The following is a 17,094-nucleotide window of genomic DNA, read 5'->3' on the forward strand; positions in this document are numbered from 1 at the left end:
AAAAACAACACCCACACACACACACACACTTCGTTTTAACTTTCTGAGCGTGTTTTTAATCCAAACATATCATATCTATATGTTTTTGGAATCAAAATAATCCAAATAAGATGAAATTGTTTTTAAATCGATTTCGGAAATTTAATTTTGATCATAATTTTTATATTTTTAATTTTCAGAGCTTGTTTTTAATCCAAATATAACATATTTATATGTTTTTGGAATCAGGAAATGATGTAGAATAAGATGAACGTAAATTTGGATCGTTTTATATATAAAAAAAAAAATTACAATTTTCAGATTTTTAATGACCAAAATCATTAATTAATTTGTAAGCCACCAAGCTGAAATGCAATACCGAAGTCCGGACTTTGTCGAAGATTGCTTTACACAAATTTTAATCAATGAAAAATGAGGGTGTGACAGTGCCGCCTCAACTTTTACAAAAAGCCGGATATGACGTCATCAAAAGTATTTATCGAAAAAAAGAAAAAACATCCGGGGATATCATTCCCAGAAACTCTCATGTCAAATTTCATAAAGATCGGTCCAGTAGTTTGGTCTGAATCGCTCTACACACACACACACGCACAGACAGACAGACAGACACACACACATACACCACGACCCTCGTCTCGATTCCCCCTCTATGTTAAAACATTTACTTGACTAAATGTAAAAAGCGGAAATGAAATGGGTTCCGCCTCGTGCCGGAAGTAGATGGTGCATGTGCGCGTGCCCTGCACGTGTCCGGAATGGTGATAGTTATCTTTCCTTGCATTCTTTCAACAAACGCAGAAGGTTAGGTGGTGAAGGTTGAGACTACCTAAAAAAAGAGAAAACAGGAGAAACCTCAGAACAGTTCAGAGACACCCATCCCGCTTGCTGCCGCGCGAGCAGAGACAATTTTCCCTCTTTATCTTCCACGCGGAGGTGTTTTCGGACACGTCAGACACAGGGTGAGAAGGCGGGGTTGGGTGGGGGGGGGGGGGGGGGGGGTTAGGTCGGGGGGAGTTTATGGTGAGATGGGGATCGCTGGCAAATGTATTGTGCGGAGGTGGCATTGCTGAGTGAGAGGCAAATACCATTTAGTCAAACTATACTGCATACAGAAAATAAAGGGGGTTGCGGGGCAAGGGGTGATGTGAATTGGTCTGGAAGGGAAGTTGGGACCATTTTTCCGGAGAGTAAAACTAAAGAAAGAACTGAGAGTCAATGAAAAACAAGAAATTCCTCCGAGGTAGGAAAAACACCCCCGTTGGTCAAAGGGAAATAACCATTCTCACTGCCACCAACTGAGAAGGTTATTTCCCTTTGACCATTAATATCTCCCTCTATAAGTCCTTGTAGAATCTTAATCCACCAATAACTCCCTAACCGTGTGTTTGACTGGTCCCAATTTTTGTAAGGACCGTCTCAGGAATGTATAGAACCTGTTCACCAAGTTTGGTGACGATCGGTCCGTTCATTCTTGAGATCTATATGCGAACACAAACAAACAAACAAACACATGGAGCGAATCCTAATCTTAATCTTAATCCACCAATAACTCCCTAACCGTGTGTTTGACTGGTCCCAATTTTTGTAAGGACCGTCTCAGGAATGTATAGAACCTGTTCACCAAGTTTGGTGACGATCGGGCCGTTCATTCTTGAGATCTATATGCGAACACAAACAAACAAACACATGGAGCGAATCCTATACACACCCCTATACCCGGGGTGTAAAGACGGGCTGAGGCTTTGATTCACATTTTCAGACTAGTGGAATAAGTAAAGTTCCTTATATATCATGCGTATTAGAACTTCCTTCTTACGTCCTCGGCCACAAAAAAAAGGGCACTTGTTTGTGCTATGTATCACTGACAGTCTTTTCGAATTGACGTGCACACCCAAAATCAGCCCAACCAAATCCTAAGATGACAATTCCTCGGCCACAAAAAAAAGGGCACTTGTTTGTGCTATGTATCACTGACAGTCTTTTCGAATTGACGTGCACACCCAAAATCAGCCCAACCAAATCCTAAGATGACACTCTACTCCTTCAGCCCCAACCCGCAGCCCTCTCGCATTTCTCAAATAACAATGATAGCTATCATCCACGCTCACGCGCCTGTGTGTGTGTGTGAGTGAGTTCATGGCGTGTGTGTGTGTGTATATGTGTGTGTGTGTGTTTGTGTGTGTGCGTACGTGCGTACATGCATGTGCGTACGTGCGTGCGTGCGTGCGCGTGCGTGTGTGTGCGTGCGTACGCATGCGTGTTTGTGTGTGTGTGTGTGTGTATGTGTGTGTGTGTGTGTGTGGGCGTGTGTGCTACGGCCGGGCGGAAACAGAACGATTCAAGAGCACGTCATGTGGCGGATGTGTTGAGTCTAAAGTTGACAGCTCCTCTTCAAAGAATTTTCAAAGCGAACTCGGATCGAGTACCAGGGGAGAGAGAGAGAGAGAGAGAGAGGGAGAGAGGGGGGGAAGGCAGACATGAACACTGATAGACATAGCAGACAGACTGACAGACAGACAGACAGAGAGACTCAGACACAGATTTCCCCCCCCCCACCCCTCCCCCCCCCCCCCCCCCATCGGTCACGGATAGCCGCACAGCTGGTAGGGAGGTTAACACATTCAACAACCACCACCCCCTTTTCCGCCCCCCCACCCACACACAGTAATTTTCCTCATCCCCCCTCGGCCTTACCCCCCCCCCCCAACCTCTCTTATTCACGCCCCTATGGTCAAGCACTCTCATTTGTTTCACATCAAGGTGTTCGCGGGCCAGAAAGTACCAGCAGCGGTGTCCATAAATCACAGGTGTGAAAGTTACACAGGTATGAAGGCGGGAGGCGAGAGACGCCCGTCTGACCAGTATAGTTAAGTACAGCACCGGACTCTTTGCAGAGAGATGGTCGGAGGGGTGGATGGTCGGTTCGGGAGGATGGCGGGAGGGGGCATATCTAAACGTGACAGGCCCTGGAGATACTGGACATCTTCTTGATAAGTTGGATACCAGCTTGCACACTTTCTACCCATCTTTTCACCGCAGGAATGGGTTTTTTCTTCAGGTGGGGTGGTGCAGTGGTTGATGAAAAGACTTGCATGGTCCAATGAACGTCTTGTCATCATTGCTGGTTTTTTTTTAGATTGGGTGGTACAGTGGTTGATGAAAAGACTTGCATGTTCCTATGAAAGTCTTGTCATATATCATTGCTGGTTTTTTTCAGATTGGGTGGTACAGAGGTTAATGTAAAGACTTGCATGGTCCTATGAACGTCTTGTCATCATAGTTGATGTTGTGTCGCTGTGCATATGATTGATTGATGGACAGATCGATTGACTCAATGATTATTTGGTCAATTGAGTAACCTAATAAAAAAAAGTCTGCGCAAAATCTACGCCAAGTCACGCCAGGCCGAGTCGAGCAGCGCTCAACTGAGTTTTCGAGTAGCTGCTAGATCTGACCTAAATCGAATCTAAATCGTGAGGGCCGTTCACAAGGCAGACGTTTCGCCGACTTGGCCTTGACAACTCGGGAGCGATTTGAAACCAACAAAAGTTGGGGAAAAGTTGGTTGAAAGTCTGCCATGTAAACGGCACTTTAAAGCGTGACCAGAATTGGACGCCGTTTTACGGTATATGCGCCGCAGGCCGTTTTGTGCGTCGCGCGGGATTTTGCCGAGTGGCCACACATCGACGACTTTTTTCACAACGCGGTATCAGTGGAGCGGAAGCGTCAAGGTCACCTGACAGGAAGGTCAACACGCTAGCGGTAATTTGCTAGCCGCCATGTTGTGCTTAGAGTCTACCCACAATCCAACTCGATTTGACGGTTGACGTCATCGCTCTGGTTTTCTCTGATTGGTCAAATTTCCGTCGTTCTATTTCTGTGTCAAGAGAAATTAGAACACGCTCTATTCTGTCTGCAGATAACGCTTCGCGATCATAGCCCGCCGCGGCGTGCCCCGCGGGACCGTTTTTAGCATAAGTCAAATGTGGACAGGGTCAGCCAGGAGTGTCTGGACAGGCCTTTAGGCTATGGAGGAATGGATGCAATAACGGAGGGATTGGTTGCCTGATTGATTCGTCGTTTGACTGGATGAATGATTGAATGCATGACTGATAACACAAATGAGGTGATTGCTCTTTGGTGAACAATCAGAACGATAGATTAATTGAGCAACTAATGTCGGAGGGAATCAAAGCAGAAGCAAGCAAAGCTAGCGAAGGGGTGGGAGTGTGTGTGTGTGTGTGTGGGGCGGTGGGGTGGGGATGTGCATCATCACAAAACATGTTTTCATTGGAGAGAAACGAGAGGAGAGGCGGGAGGCGAAGGCGGAGAAAAAAGAGCGAGGAGAAACAAGCCGCGAAAGCAAAAGAGATACAGCCAGCATCAAATGGCCACTGTACATTATACTGCACATCAAACGGCCGGGCCGGACTTATCTCCCCCACTAACGTCAGTCGAGTGCTGTGAAGCCAAAGGTTATTTTTGCCCCCCCCCCCCCCCCCTCAGAAACGCACTGTCCGCGTTGACCAGGAGCTGTGAGAGGAATGACCTCTCTTTAAAGGAGCTCTTCGAGAATCAGAATCAGAATCAGAATCAGAATTTATTGTCATTAAAGCACATAGCCTATTGACACATTCAAGATACATAAGTACAGGAAAAATAGCAATATAACATAACATACATGTAATACAAAACCAAGTGGAACAGGGTGAACAAAGTAAGCACTGAGCTGCAGGGATAGTCTGTGTAACAGTACTTATCTGTGTGCATTAGCCAAGATATTTCAAATGGCAAAATTAGTGAAAAATAAAACCTATCATAAAAGCGTCCCCTAAGTAAATGTTCCCCCCCAGACAGTGTCGCGTTTGAGAGTCGTCCTGTATCCAAGTGTGACTTGAAGACATTCAGAGCCTATGAGCAATCTCCAACTTCCGTCCTGGGCAGATCGGATTTGTTTAAAGTTGACAACTATGTCAGTCTGCAAAATCAATTAAGGTAAAAAAAAAATCCCAAACAAATCACACATTGCACAAAATACAGCTACGTTTTTGAGTGTTGGTATGTTGTCTAAGGGAAAGGATGGTATTATAAACTGGGTGGCCGAGTGGTAACGCACTTGCGCTCGGAAGCGAGAGGTTGCGAGTTCGACCCTGGGTCAGGGCGTTGGCAATTTTCTCCCCCCTTTCCTAACCTAGGTGGTGGGTTCAAGTGCTAGTCTTTCGGATGAGACGAAAAACCGAGGTCCCTTCGTGTACACTACATTGGGGTGTGCACGTTAAAGATCCCACGATTGACAAAAGGGTCTTTCCTGGCAAAATTGTATAGGCATAGATAAAAAAATGTCCACCAAAATACCCGTGTGACTTGGAATAATAGGCCGTGAAAAGTAGGATATGCGCCGAAATGGCTGCGATCTGCTGGTCGATGTGAATGCGTGATGTATTGTGTAAAAACAATTCCATCTCACACGGCATAAATAGATCCCTGCGCCTTGAGTCCGAGTCTGGAGATACGCGCGCGATATAAGACTTCATATAACAAATAAACTTATTTCATGTAAAAGCCTTGGTGGTTGTGTTGTGGTACAAATGGTCGTGTTCACGCGAAGGACGCTATTTTTAAAACACACACATTCTAATTTTAAGTTCACATTTTTAATGACATATTCTAGGGTAGATTTCTGAGATTCAAAATATATTGACCAACTAGAAGAGTACACTGCACTACCTTTAAAGGCACTATCCTTCTCGATCAGATCTGGCCAGATATTTACATAGCGTTAGACCACCCCTCCACTTGGTCACATACCAACAATAAACAGCCTTGGCGTTCTCTGTGCACATTGGGCTTTTCTTTTATGAAATAACTTCGTAAAACCCATTAGTGGCTATTCAATAAAGTAATTCATCAAAAAATGTCCTACTCATCACGACGAGCGCTCAGGGGGCTGAATTTTGGTATGCGACCAAGTGGAGGGACAGTCCTATTCCATGTAAAAGCCTGGCCAGGTCTGCGATAGTCATGAGTAGAACTTTTTTTTCAAAATCAACACGAGTGTGCCTTTAACATTGAAACATGTCTCTATCCAGACCAATGGAAAATAGAAATGCCCTGTTCACGCCTCACAATCTCCGCTACACATCTCGGTGAAAGGCAGGGATAGGAATCAATCAAAAGCCTTTGTGGGGCTATCTCAGGGGCTAGAAAAGCAAGATACACGCCACTGCCAACAACATCAAAGACTACATCGCAAAGTATGGTCACTGACAGGGCAGCTGTGGTCGGAATTGTTGTGTTAAAGAAGCTGCTCCGTTGTCAGGTCAAACTCATAAAGTTTTGACGGCACTGAGAAATCAAATTTTGAAATAATCAAACTTAGAAACAGAAAAGCACGGCGAAGAACATCAAAGACAACATTGTGGTATGGTCACAGGGCAGATGTAGTCGACATTGTTGTGTTGAAGAAGATTTTCCGTTGTCAGGTCAAACTCAAGTTTTGACAGCACGGAGAAATCAAATTTTGAAATAATCAAACTTATCACACACAAACAGCATGGCGAAGAACATCAAAGACAAAATTGCGGTATGGTCACAGGGCAGATGTAGTCACAATTGTGAAAGGTTATAGCTTATTTGTCTAGACATTTAATTATTAATTGTTTTTGGAATATGTTGTGTGAGTTGTAATGTCTATTTTCTTCTTGTTCTTTGAGAGACCAAGATCATATTGAGCACCTTGTATAAGAGCCAACTTACCGTCCCAAATTTTTTAGGCCGTGTCATAAGAAACACACTTTTTTGTGTGAGCGTGTGCCTTACCAGCCACCAAAGTAATACGATTAATACTGTTCTCATTGAAAACCCCACGTCCAGCCGAGCTCACTAAGCTCGCCGGCGTGTATTTCGCGAATTAAGTGGCATCGACCAAAGTCATGTTCTCTTCCATCCCTGGATTTCTTTATCTTCTGTGAAAACATCTTCTGTGTCTGGTCTTCGGCGGTCAGTGCTGGCAATGAAAACAGAGGGGTATTGTCTGTCCCATTCTATCGCCGGGGCTGCCAGTTGCGTGGAAAGAAAACAAAATTTGGGTCGTTGACCGCAAAAAATGGGGTGGCAGAGGAGTAGAAGTAGGGGTAGGGTTGGGGTGGTGGGTTTGTATGTGTGTGTGCGAACATTCGAACATTTTGAAACGTTGCTATTAAGAGACGTTTTCCTTGAATTCCATGCAGTTTATCTTTCTCTATTTAAGGGGACCATAATGATTTAAATGTATATAATCATATATATATATTTTTTTTATATATATATCTATAAATAGATCCATCGAAATGGTGACCACGCACACACACAGTAGATCCAAATTGTCTCGCAAAAGGATGAATACATTTGAAAAAGTATATGTATAATTATACAAAAACGCGCACCAGGGTATATAATTTCGCTCTTATTATGACATTAACTAGAGCGTAAGTTTCAGACATCTCCGAATCAACCCACGCACACTCAATTCCACCCACATTCTGAAAGTTTCCATTTTGTTTCGCAAGAAGTAGGACAGCCAGGGATGATGAAAAAAAGAAGTTCAGCGAACACATTACTGCACGTTATATTCGATAGCTCATTGGGAGAGCAATACAAATTCCCCTGACGTTTCGAATTCTCGCGCCATCTGAATTGCAAATGGCGCTGTATTTACTGGAGAGGCTTATATCGCTTTCAGCGGTCAATCTATGCGCATTATAACTCCCGGTTCGTCAGTATCATTCGGAACGAAGTCAGTGTGGTCGAGAGCCCACGCATTTTGCAATACAATCCCCAGAAATAATAATAATAATAATAATAAAGTGTATTTATATTGCGCCTATCCCTTACAAAAAACAAAAATATTTGGCTCTAAGCGCATTACAACATGTGTAGGGACTTGGTACAATCAAGTCTGACAAATACAATAACACAATATACAGTCGGTCTCTTGGGTAAAAATGGGAAAAGCAGCTTCGACATTTAAACACTGCTACTAAAAAATCCTCTAACAATGCATACTGCTTTACAATATAAAATATGCATTTATGTATAAATAGGAATTTGAAAAGGTTCTTATGATAAAAGCTAACTAGCAAACGACGAAGAAGAAGAAGAATAAAACTATCAATGTCAATGTATAACAAGTCATTCGACGTAAATGGCTAAAGAACAACAACAAAGCAATGATGATAAAACAGTTATACTCAATGGCTAATAACGAGGCAGAACTAAATAGTATCGACACAAGATTAAAACAAAACATATTCCTGGAGACACATTTATACATGTATCAAATAAAAATATACAAAATACAGCCCTCGCACACTCGCACACACACGCCAAGGCACGTGTAGTCGCACTCATACACCGCGACAGCTATCGCGCGCACGTACAAGGAACAAAAACGCGGAAATAAACAAGGAAACAGGCACATGAAATAGCAACGTCCCCAGCCGGCCCACAGCGCGCTACGATGGCAAGTGACCCCTCTCCTCAATGTGGCAGATACTGAACAGGCTAGGCGTCGAAGTATTGCCGGAAGAGGTGTGTTTTTAGAGAGGACTTGAAGGAAAGGAGAGAGGTAGAAAGGCGGACAGACATGGGCAGAGAGTTCCAAATAGAGGGAGCTGTGTAGATAAAGGCGCGCTTGCCGAAAGCGTTCAGTTTGATGCGTGGGACAACAAGGTGCCCTGCGTCAGCGGATCTGAGGTTGCGTGTGGGGACGTGTGGCTTTAAGAGCGAAGACAGGTAAGAAGGGGCAGAGTCGTCGTGAAGGCTACGGTAACACAGGGTAGCTATTTTATATGTTATGCGTGCTTTGATTGGTAGCCAGTGAAGGGTCATGAGGAGAGGGGTGACATGGTCGCGCTTTCGCTTGCGCAGCACAAGACGTGCTGCATTGTTCATGATGCGCTGTAGGCTGTAAGTCTCTTTTCTGTGAGGCGTTAATCAATCTTTTAATTGCATACCCCCCCCCCCCAGTTTTGAGTCATAAGTTCAGTCTCGCCGAAATGTTCCAATGTCGTACAATAGTATGCCCATTTCAGGCGACACGCAAAAAGGGATCCCCTAACAGACCGTGAGACGCGTAGGAAGATACTCAGAGGTCGGTTTCCCCCAATCCCCGAAAAGAGAGACGGATGTGGGTGCTGGGTGATGATTTGTAAGTGTCCACTGACCTTTAATTGTTGCTACGTATATAATGCTGATATAGATTTAAGCGGTATTCTTCTCGAAGTTTCCTCGGTGGGTTTGCACATTTTCCATATGAATCGCAGGCATACTTTTAATACCTTTTTGCAAAACCAGGCGCTGTCATCTCATTTATCCCGACTTGATCAAGAAAAGACAGCACTCAGTTTATTTGACTGAATGACTAGTTTATGTTGCACCGAGTGTTCGTACCATGTCAGTTTATTTTAATATTCTGTTTTTATATAAGAAATGCCGGTTCGCAAAATGGCTTCACTTCTAATGCGAAACTTGTTTTAAATCGGTGAAAACTTTCTCGCCATTTCGGCAAATATGGCGTAAGGAAGACCTCAAGAACTGCCTCAAACTTCAACAATTTTCGAAAGACGTTTTATGTCCAATTTTGCAAATTTGCTGAACAAAATAAATCCTAACAACATTTTTTGTGATAACAATTTTTTTTTACTTTGCATACAAAAAAGAATCGCAGGAGCTTGTAAAAAAAGCACCGGAAGATCGAAGTATCATACTCCGTTATTACCACTACATGTACAAGGATAAAGGAGTAGGATACTTCAATTGACCGGCGCTTTTATGCAAACTCCTGTGGCAAGAATCGAACTCTTTATAACCTTCTCAATAGCCAGCCGGGCACTCCTGGCTGGCCATACACATACAGCAGTGTTGAACTGACCCAGGCAGCGAGAGAGAGCTTCGTTCATTTGTTCCTTCAATAAACCGAAACCTTTGAGGAATTCTTTAAACACGTCCGTGCTCAGCCAAGAAGACCTCACAAACAGAGACTAAGAGCAACATAAACAGTCTGGCTCTGTAGCTGAACAGGCCATAGGATTTGACTGACCAGGTGGGTCGAGCTAAAAGCTGACCGGTCGAAAGATAACATCGCTTCGCACTCCGGAACATCTTCAGCTCTTCTGCGTTTGTGGGGGTGGGGGGGGGGGGGGGGGGGGGGGGTAGGGACAGTCCACGCTCAGGTTATTGAGAGCGATTGCAAGAAGCGAGAGAGTGATTAGTTTGGGGCATGTGGGTGTTTGTCGGGGAAGGGGGTGGGGGCGGGGATGGTGGGTGGAAGGTAAGATGAGGAGAAGAGAGAGAAAGAGTGAGTGTGGAAGAGAGGAGGGAATGGGTAGGGGGTGGGGGTGGGGGGGGGAGGAAAAGTATGTTTGTGTATGTGTGTGTGTATGTGTGTGTGTGTTTTTAATGTTATTATAATGTGATCGTTTTCGGTTAAATAAGTGATGCTTTCATGCCATTACGCTTAGGCTTATTCAAATAAAGGCTGTGTTCTGACGAGACAAAATTCGTCAAAATCAACATCTGTAATTGTCTCACCGAGAAAAAACCCACCAACAATATAATCATGGAGTTTTTAAAGATTAATTTGTTTATTTGTTAAAAAGCATCAGCAGTAAAACGCCGATTAAACTATAGTATAACTCTTCTGTTAACTGAGCCTGTAGTGACCTGAGTTTAGACTGAAATCGCACCCAGTCCGAGCGTGTCTGTCTGGGTGTCTTGTTTGTGGACAAATTAAGCTCAGGTAAAATTAATTGAAAATACAGGAGATCCTCCCAGGGGATGTACCGGCGGTAGCCTAGCTATGCATGTCTATAGGTATGATAAGCTGGGTTTACCCGCCTGCGTTAGGTAACAGGCTGGTAAACAGTTTGACCTTCGTATGCCTGCGTTAGGTAACAGGCTGGTAAACACTTCGTATATGCCTACGTTAGGCAACAGGCTGGTAAACAGTTTCACCTTCGTATGCCGTTGGGGGGGGGGGGGGGGGGTTCTTGTATTATCGTTCGTGACAGTTCGGTGTCAGAACATGGAATGGTTTAGTATTTCGGCGGATGTTGTTTATGGTATTGAAGGGGAAGGTATTGAAAATGTGTTACTTGACAATGACATGTTGATGATATATGTGTGCCGTTGGAAATTCCCATCTTATCGGCCACCGCGTGTGTGTGTGTGTGTGTATGTCAGTGTGTGTGTGTGTGTGTGTGTGTGTGTGTCAGTGTGTGTGTGTGTGTGTATGTGAGTGTGTGTGTGTGTATGTCAGTGTGTGTGTGTGTGTGTGTGTGTGTGTGTGTGTGTGTGTCCTTGTGTTTGTGTGTGTGTGGGTGGGTGTGTTAACGTGTCCCAATACCGAATGGTTTAGTTTATCGGCGGTTATTGTAAATCAGTGAAGTGGTAACGAATTTATACACTTAACAATGAAATGTCACAAGTTGTGCGTCATAACACGGAACGGGCTCTTGTTTCTGAGTATTGCATATCAATTAGTGACCGAAATCGTAATAAATGTATGTTACTTAACAATAAGATGCTGATGATCTTGTGACCTTATACAACGAATGGACAGCTGGTGTCCAATTCACAATAAATGGCCTGAAATATACACGCAATATAGTACATGTAACTGTAATTACTGACCTCACTACTTCACAATGGCATACTGACGATCTTCCAATCAGCTAAGAATATATAGATAGGAGCTGTAAAGTTCCCGCAATACTCATCAACAGAGCCTGCATTTGTCTTTTTTTCTCCACGGATCATTATTTCCGTTTTGTTTCTTTATATCTTAGCTTGAAAAGCCCCAAGGCCCCCCCCCCCCCCCCCCTCATACCCCCCCTCCCCACCCCCTCAACCCTCAACCCCCGGCCCTCCCCCTTTTAACCCCCAGTTTCTCTTCAGACTGCATGACCTCTCTGTCGTTCTTCAACCTTCTAATGTTCACAAAGGAACAACCAAACCACGCTTTTGCTCCTTCCATCATTTTAGTGCAAGCAACGCCCAAACTACTAATTTGGCGGTGTTCATTTCTTTCGGCATTAACATTTCTCTCTTTGACTTTGCTTTACTTTACAGTCCAGACATAATTTTATCACTCCAAGTTTGATGGACATTGAAAGGACTCTTTCTCGTCGACCGGCACTTATTTATGGGCGTGGGGAAACTGCAGCTGTAAAAGGGCGAACAATAGTTCATCATCATCATCATCTTCTGCTGCTGCGTCCACCATCTCCGCTTCTCGTTTGAACTCTCGTCGGCGCGAGAATAATTAGCAAGACCTCAAGTGGCGCTCTCGCCGCCATGGAATGACAGACGTGCGAGGAGGGAATTCTGTCATTACAGGGGTGGGGGTTCCCTTTGTCGTTTGATGAGTGTCTGGCCGTTAGAATATGGTAACTATGTGTGTGTGTGTGTGTGTGTGTGTGTGTGTGTGTGTGTGTGTGTGTGTGTGTGTGTGAGTGTGTGTGTGTGTGTGTGTGTGTGTGTGTGTGTGTTTGTTTGTGTGTGTGTGTGTGTGTGTGTGTGAGAGATAGATCGAGAGAGAGAGAGAGAGAGAGAGAGAGAGAGAGAGAGAGAGAGAGAGAGAGAGACTGTGCGTGTGTGTGTTGGCCCGGAGGGGGAGGGGAGGGGGGGGGGAGGTGTAGGACTGGGTTGCGAGTTGGGGGTAGAAAAGGTGGAGAACTCCGCAGTAGACAATGAAGAAATCAGTCATTGACTACATTAACAAAACAAGATACGTTGTTTTTGAATGAGCATTACCTCGGTTTATACCAAGGGCGATTAGACCATTTACCTTCTCTTGAACCGTTTGTAGACTTCAGTTGAACTAGTAAATTGCACGTGTACCACACGCTAAGTGTCTGGGACATAATACCCTCTCTTGCATGGTCCGTTTTTGTCAAAGGCACTCAAGATCTCCTTTACATGCATGTTAGAAATTAACGTCACCATACAGACTTGTCCAGGCTTTTATACGTTCATTTAGCCTGTGTACTTCACGGCCGTATGAACTAACTTTTATGCGTTTTAATGTAATTCAATTGGATAGAATATCTTTCCATTTTGTTCTGTTCGAGGGTGATGGGGGGTGAAAGTACTACTTATCATTTTCCCGTCGTAAAGTAAATGGTCAGTTACCTTCAACTTCTTGCGCAATGCGTTGTTGCACTGGTATACTTGTGTTGCTTTAAATGTTGTTGTTGACGCAAGCGTTTTGCACCTACTTTGAAAATCATTCCGAACCGAACGTTCTATGGACGTAATGCTGTGACGTAACAACGCAGTCGGTAACCCTATGTCTATATCAATGAAGTCAAAGTAAGGTACTGCGTAAAACCACTGTGTTAACTTAAACAACAAGCATTGACCTTAACGGGCAAAGTAGCCGCTACTGGTGACACGGGGGTAGGACATGGATACCGTCTCTGCACAAACAGTTGGCCTGTGACCTAATCCGCGACCTTAAGTCACGCTTAACAGTTTCAAACCATACTGAGAGAGAGCGAGAGAAAGAGAGAGAGAGGGAGAACTTTGAACTTTATTTATTTATCGAGGGTAACAGAATAAGCAAAGTATACATGCTTTTTTTTAATCCGGCCCTCGCCCATTGAGGGTAACTCGATTAATAACAAGAAGAAATAGAAGTTAAGTTAATTACAATACAATTTATATAATTAACATGTCAAACAATTAAAAAAGACATTTCAAAATGCATTATAAATATCAAACAACGATGTAATATTATCACATAATTATCTACTTGTTTCTAAGAGAAACAGCATGTAGAGTTCCTTGAAGGAAGTTTCACTGAATTGCATTTTGATTAAATGAGGAATGGAGTTCCACAATAAGGCGCCAGAATAAGAAAGACTTGATTTGGAAAAGCTTGATTTGTAAAAATAAAAAAAGGAGAGAGAAAGAGAGAGAGAGAGGGAGAGAGAGAGAGAGAGAGAGAGGGGGGGGGAGAGGGGGGGGGGGAGAGAGACACAGAATGACAGACAGACAGACAGACAGAGCTGTCGGCATCAAAGTAACAGATTAACAACAGTTGTCGCCGAGACCTTATTGATGGCCGCAGGAGCGGCTATCTATTGGAATGCGTTCGGAGAGGTGACACGAGTCGTTTGTTACCGTTCTCACAAGATCAGTTGTTGAAACCAACTTTGTCATCTGTGCTGTTCCGGAAATGAGCTGCGCTTTTTTGGAATTCAAACAGTATCATGACACTGTTGTCCCATTTGCGCTGATTCGGAAATGAGCTGCACCTCGTCTGTCTGTTTATAGCAACACACACTGTCTGTCACGTACACGCCATGCAAGTCTCTCCGTCTCTCCCTCGCTCTGCCTTAGTGTCTGTGTGTGTATCTGTCTCTCTCTCAATCTCTTTTTCTCTCTTTGTCTCTCTCTCGATCTCATGCGCTCTCATTTTCTCTCACCCGGTGTTCATTTATCTGTTTCTCCGTCTCGAGTCACTCTTTGTCTATCTGTCTGTCTGTCTGTCTGTCTGTCTGTCTGTCTGTCTCTCTCTCTTTCTCTGTCTCTGTCTCTCTGTCTCTCTGTTTGTGTGTCTTTGTCTGTGTCTACCTCTGAGTCTCTCCGCCTCTGTCTTTCTATGTCTGTCTCTGTCTCTGTCTCTCTGTCTCTGTCTCTCTGTCTCTGTCTCTCTGTCTCTCTGTCTCTGTCTCTCTCTCTCTCTCTCTCTCTCTCTCTCTCTCTCATCCGACTCCTGGCACACAGGTCAAAACAGAGGTGTCAGTCTTGAGTGCACGTGTACCCAGCAGGAGGGGGGTGATTCGGGTCAGAAGTGGGGTAAGCACTTTGGTCTTCAGCCTTTGGGTTCTTGATTTCAGTGGAGAAGATGCCAACATGAAATTGCACTATGCTCTACTATTTATTGTCCTTGTCTATCGGACAGGAAGAAGGGAAGCTACAATCGCCCCAGGCCATATACTCTTTGTTTCCTGAGCGTATACGATTGAGACGATTACCTCATAGATCTGTTCATTCTTCAGTTTGTCGGTGTCAAAAGTTATACCCCCATTCCACATAACCGTTCTAGGTCCCGTTCCCGTACCAACCAAGGACAGTTGCCACAACAATGGAACGCTGCGCAAACGGCCGTTTTTGGCATCTTTCAACAGCGTCTGACCATAGTGGCAGCTGTCCTTCGGTACGGGAACGGGACCTAGAACGGATGTGTGGAATGTGGGTATGACAACTCAGTGTGTGAGAGGGCTACCGTTGCGTTACCGTTGTTTTAAGTTCTTTTAACGATCCAAGCGTTCCGTTACCGATGGGTTGAGGTTCCATTACCGTTCATTCTGATCGGGAATGGAACGGCTAAAAATTTGAACATGCAGCCCAAACTCAACCGTCCCTACCGTTCAAAGCAGTTCCGTTAACGATCATTTACGTTCCAATGCGGTTCTCTCCCGATCCCTCCCGTGTCCGCACCGTTCCTTGGTCGGTACGGGAACGGGACCTAGAACGGTTGTTTGGAATGGGGGTATAAGACTCGACCACTTGGCCTCTCTCCCTCTCTCTCTCTCTCCCTCCCTCTCTCTCTCTCCCTCCCTCTCTCCCTCTCTCTCTCTCGCTCTCTCTCTCTCTTCCTGTCTCTCTCTCTCTCCCCTCTCTCTCTCCCTCTCTCTCTCTCTCTCCCCCCTCTCTCTCTCTCTCTACCTCTCTCTCTCTCTCTCTCTATCTCTCTCTCTCTCTCTCTCTCTCCCTCTCTCTCTCCATCTCTCTCTCCCTCTCTCTTTCTCTCTCTCTCTCATTTTCCCACTCTCTCTCTCTTTCTCTCTCACTCTCTCTCTCTCTCTCTGTTTCTCTCTCTCTCTCACTCTGTCTCTCTCTGTCTGTCTGTCTATCTCTCTGTGTCTCTCTCTCTATGTCTCTCTCTCTCTCTGTCTCTCTCTTTCCCAAAACAATCATCCCTCCTATACCTCGCATAGACCTCTACAAATCGAGCTTAGCCTTCTCGGGAGCGTTTCTCTGGAACTTGTTGCAAAAAAAGGTGACAAAAGCCCTACGAAAAGCCCGTGCAAGTGACGCGACAGTGGACTATGTGTACAGTGGCAGAGAGATCGCTGTGTTTTTCACCTGGATTACGCTGTCAGCGGTGTTGCTCTTCTGTGCTCCATACTGTGTGCATATGATGTTTTGTGAGGACATTTTCACAACAAGGTACTGCATTTATGATACTCCCAACTCACTGTCATTTGACTCTGCTTTGTTTTGTGCTGTGCAAAGAAAAGACTACCGCCTTGACTTCGCGATGTCGTCTTTCGCTACCCGGTCGGTCAGTGACATGTCAAACAACATTCTGCTTTCCTCTCACCCTTCCCCTAATGGGAGATTTCTCTTGTTACTTTGTGGTGATATTGAGTCAAACCCAGGCCCTCCCAGTGCCGTGGAACTGGCTGTCCAAAACATGGAAGCTAAAATGGAAGATCAAACAACTACTATTGAGAGACAGTTTACAGCTCTGACAGAAATGATGAAAACGACCACAGTGCAACTAAACCAACAACTTGCAAACAAATTCGACAGTGTTGAGCTCAGCATTAGTCAAGGTAACAGTCAGCTACAACAGCAGCTTGTTGGGATTAAAGGGCAACTCTCAGCAATTGAAACAGTGGCTCGCCGAAACGAACAACGAGTACAGGCGCTGGAAAATGAGCATGGTTTTATGAACAGTCGCATGCAGAAAGTAGAGGAAGAAATTGAGAGGCAAGACAGATTCTCAAGGCGCTCTAATGTAAAGTTGCTTGGACTCAGGGAAGAAGGTGGAGAAAACTATGACAGATGTGCAACAAGAGTGATTGACATATTGCAGAGATATTTTCCTCACAAGAATTGGGATGAATCGGACATTGAAAAAGCCCACCGCCTAGGTCCCTCTCCAAGCATCACGGGGCGTCCCAGGCCAGTTATCATCAAGTTCCAGTCATGGAAGGATGCGATGATCGTCATGAAGGACAAAGAGGGAAAGAACAGGATGAAGAACGACGATGGTTTGCGTGTGGCAACAGACCTGACCCAGCACCAGAGGGACACCAT

Source organism: Littorina saxatilis, linkage group LG3 (genome assembly GCF_037325665.1).
Source record: "Littorina saxatilis isolate snail1 linkage group LG3, US_GU_Lsax_2.0, whole genome shotgun sequence".
Lineage (NCBI taxonomy): Eukaryota > Metazoa > Mollusca > Gastropoda > Littorinimorpha > Littorinidae > Littorina > Littorina saxatilis.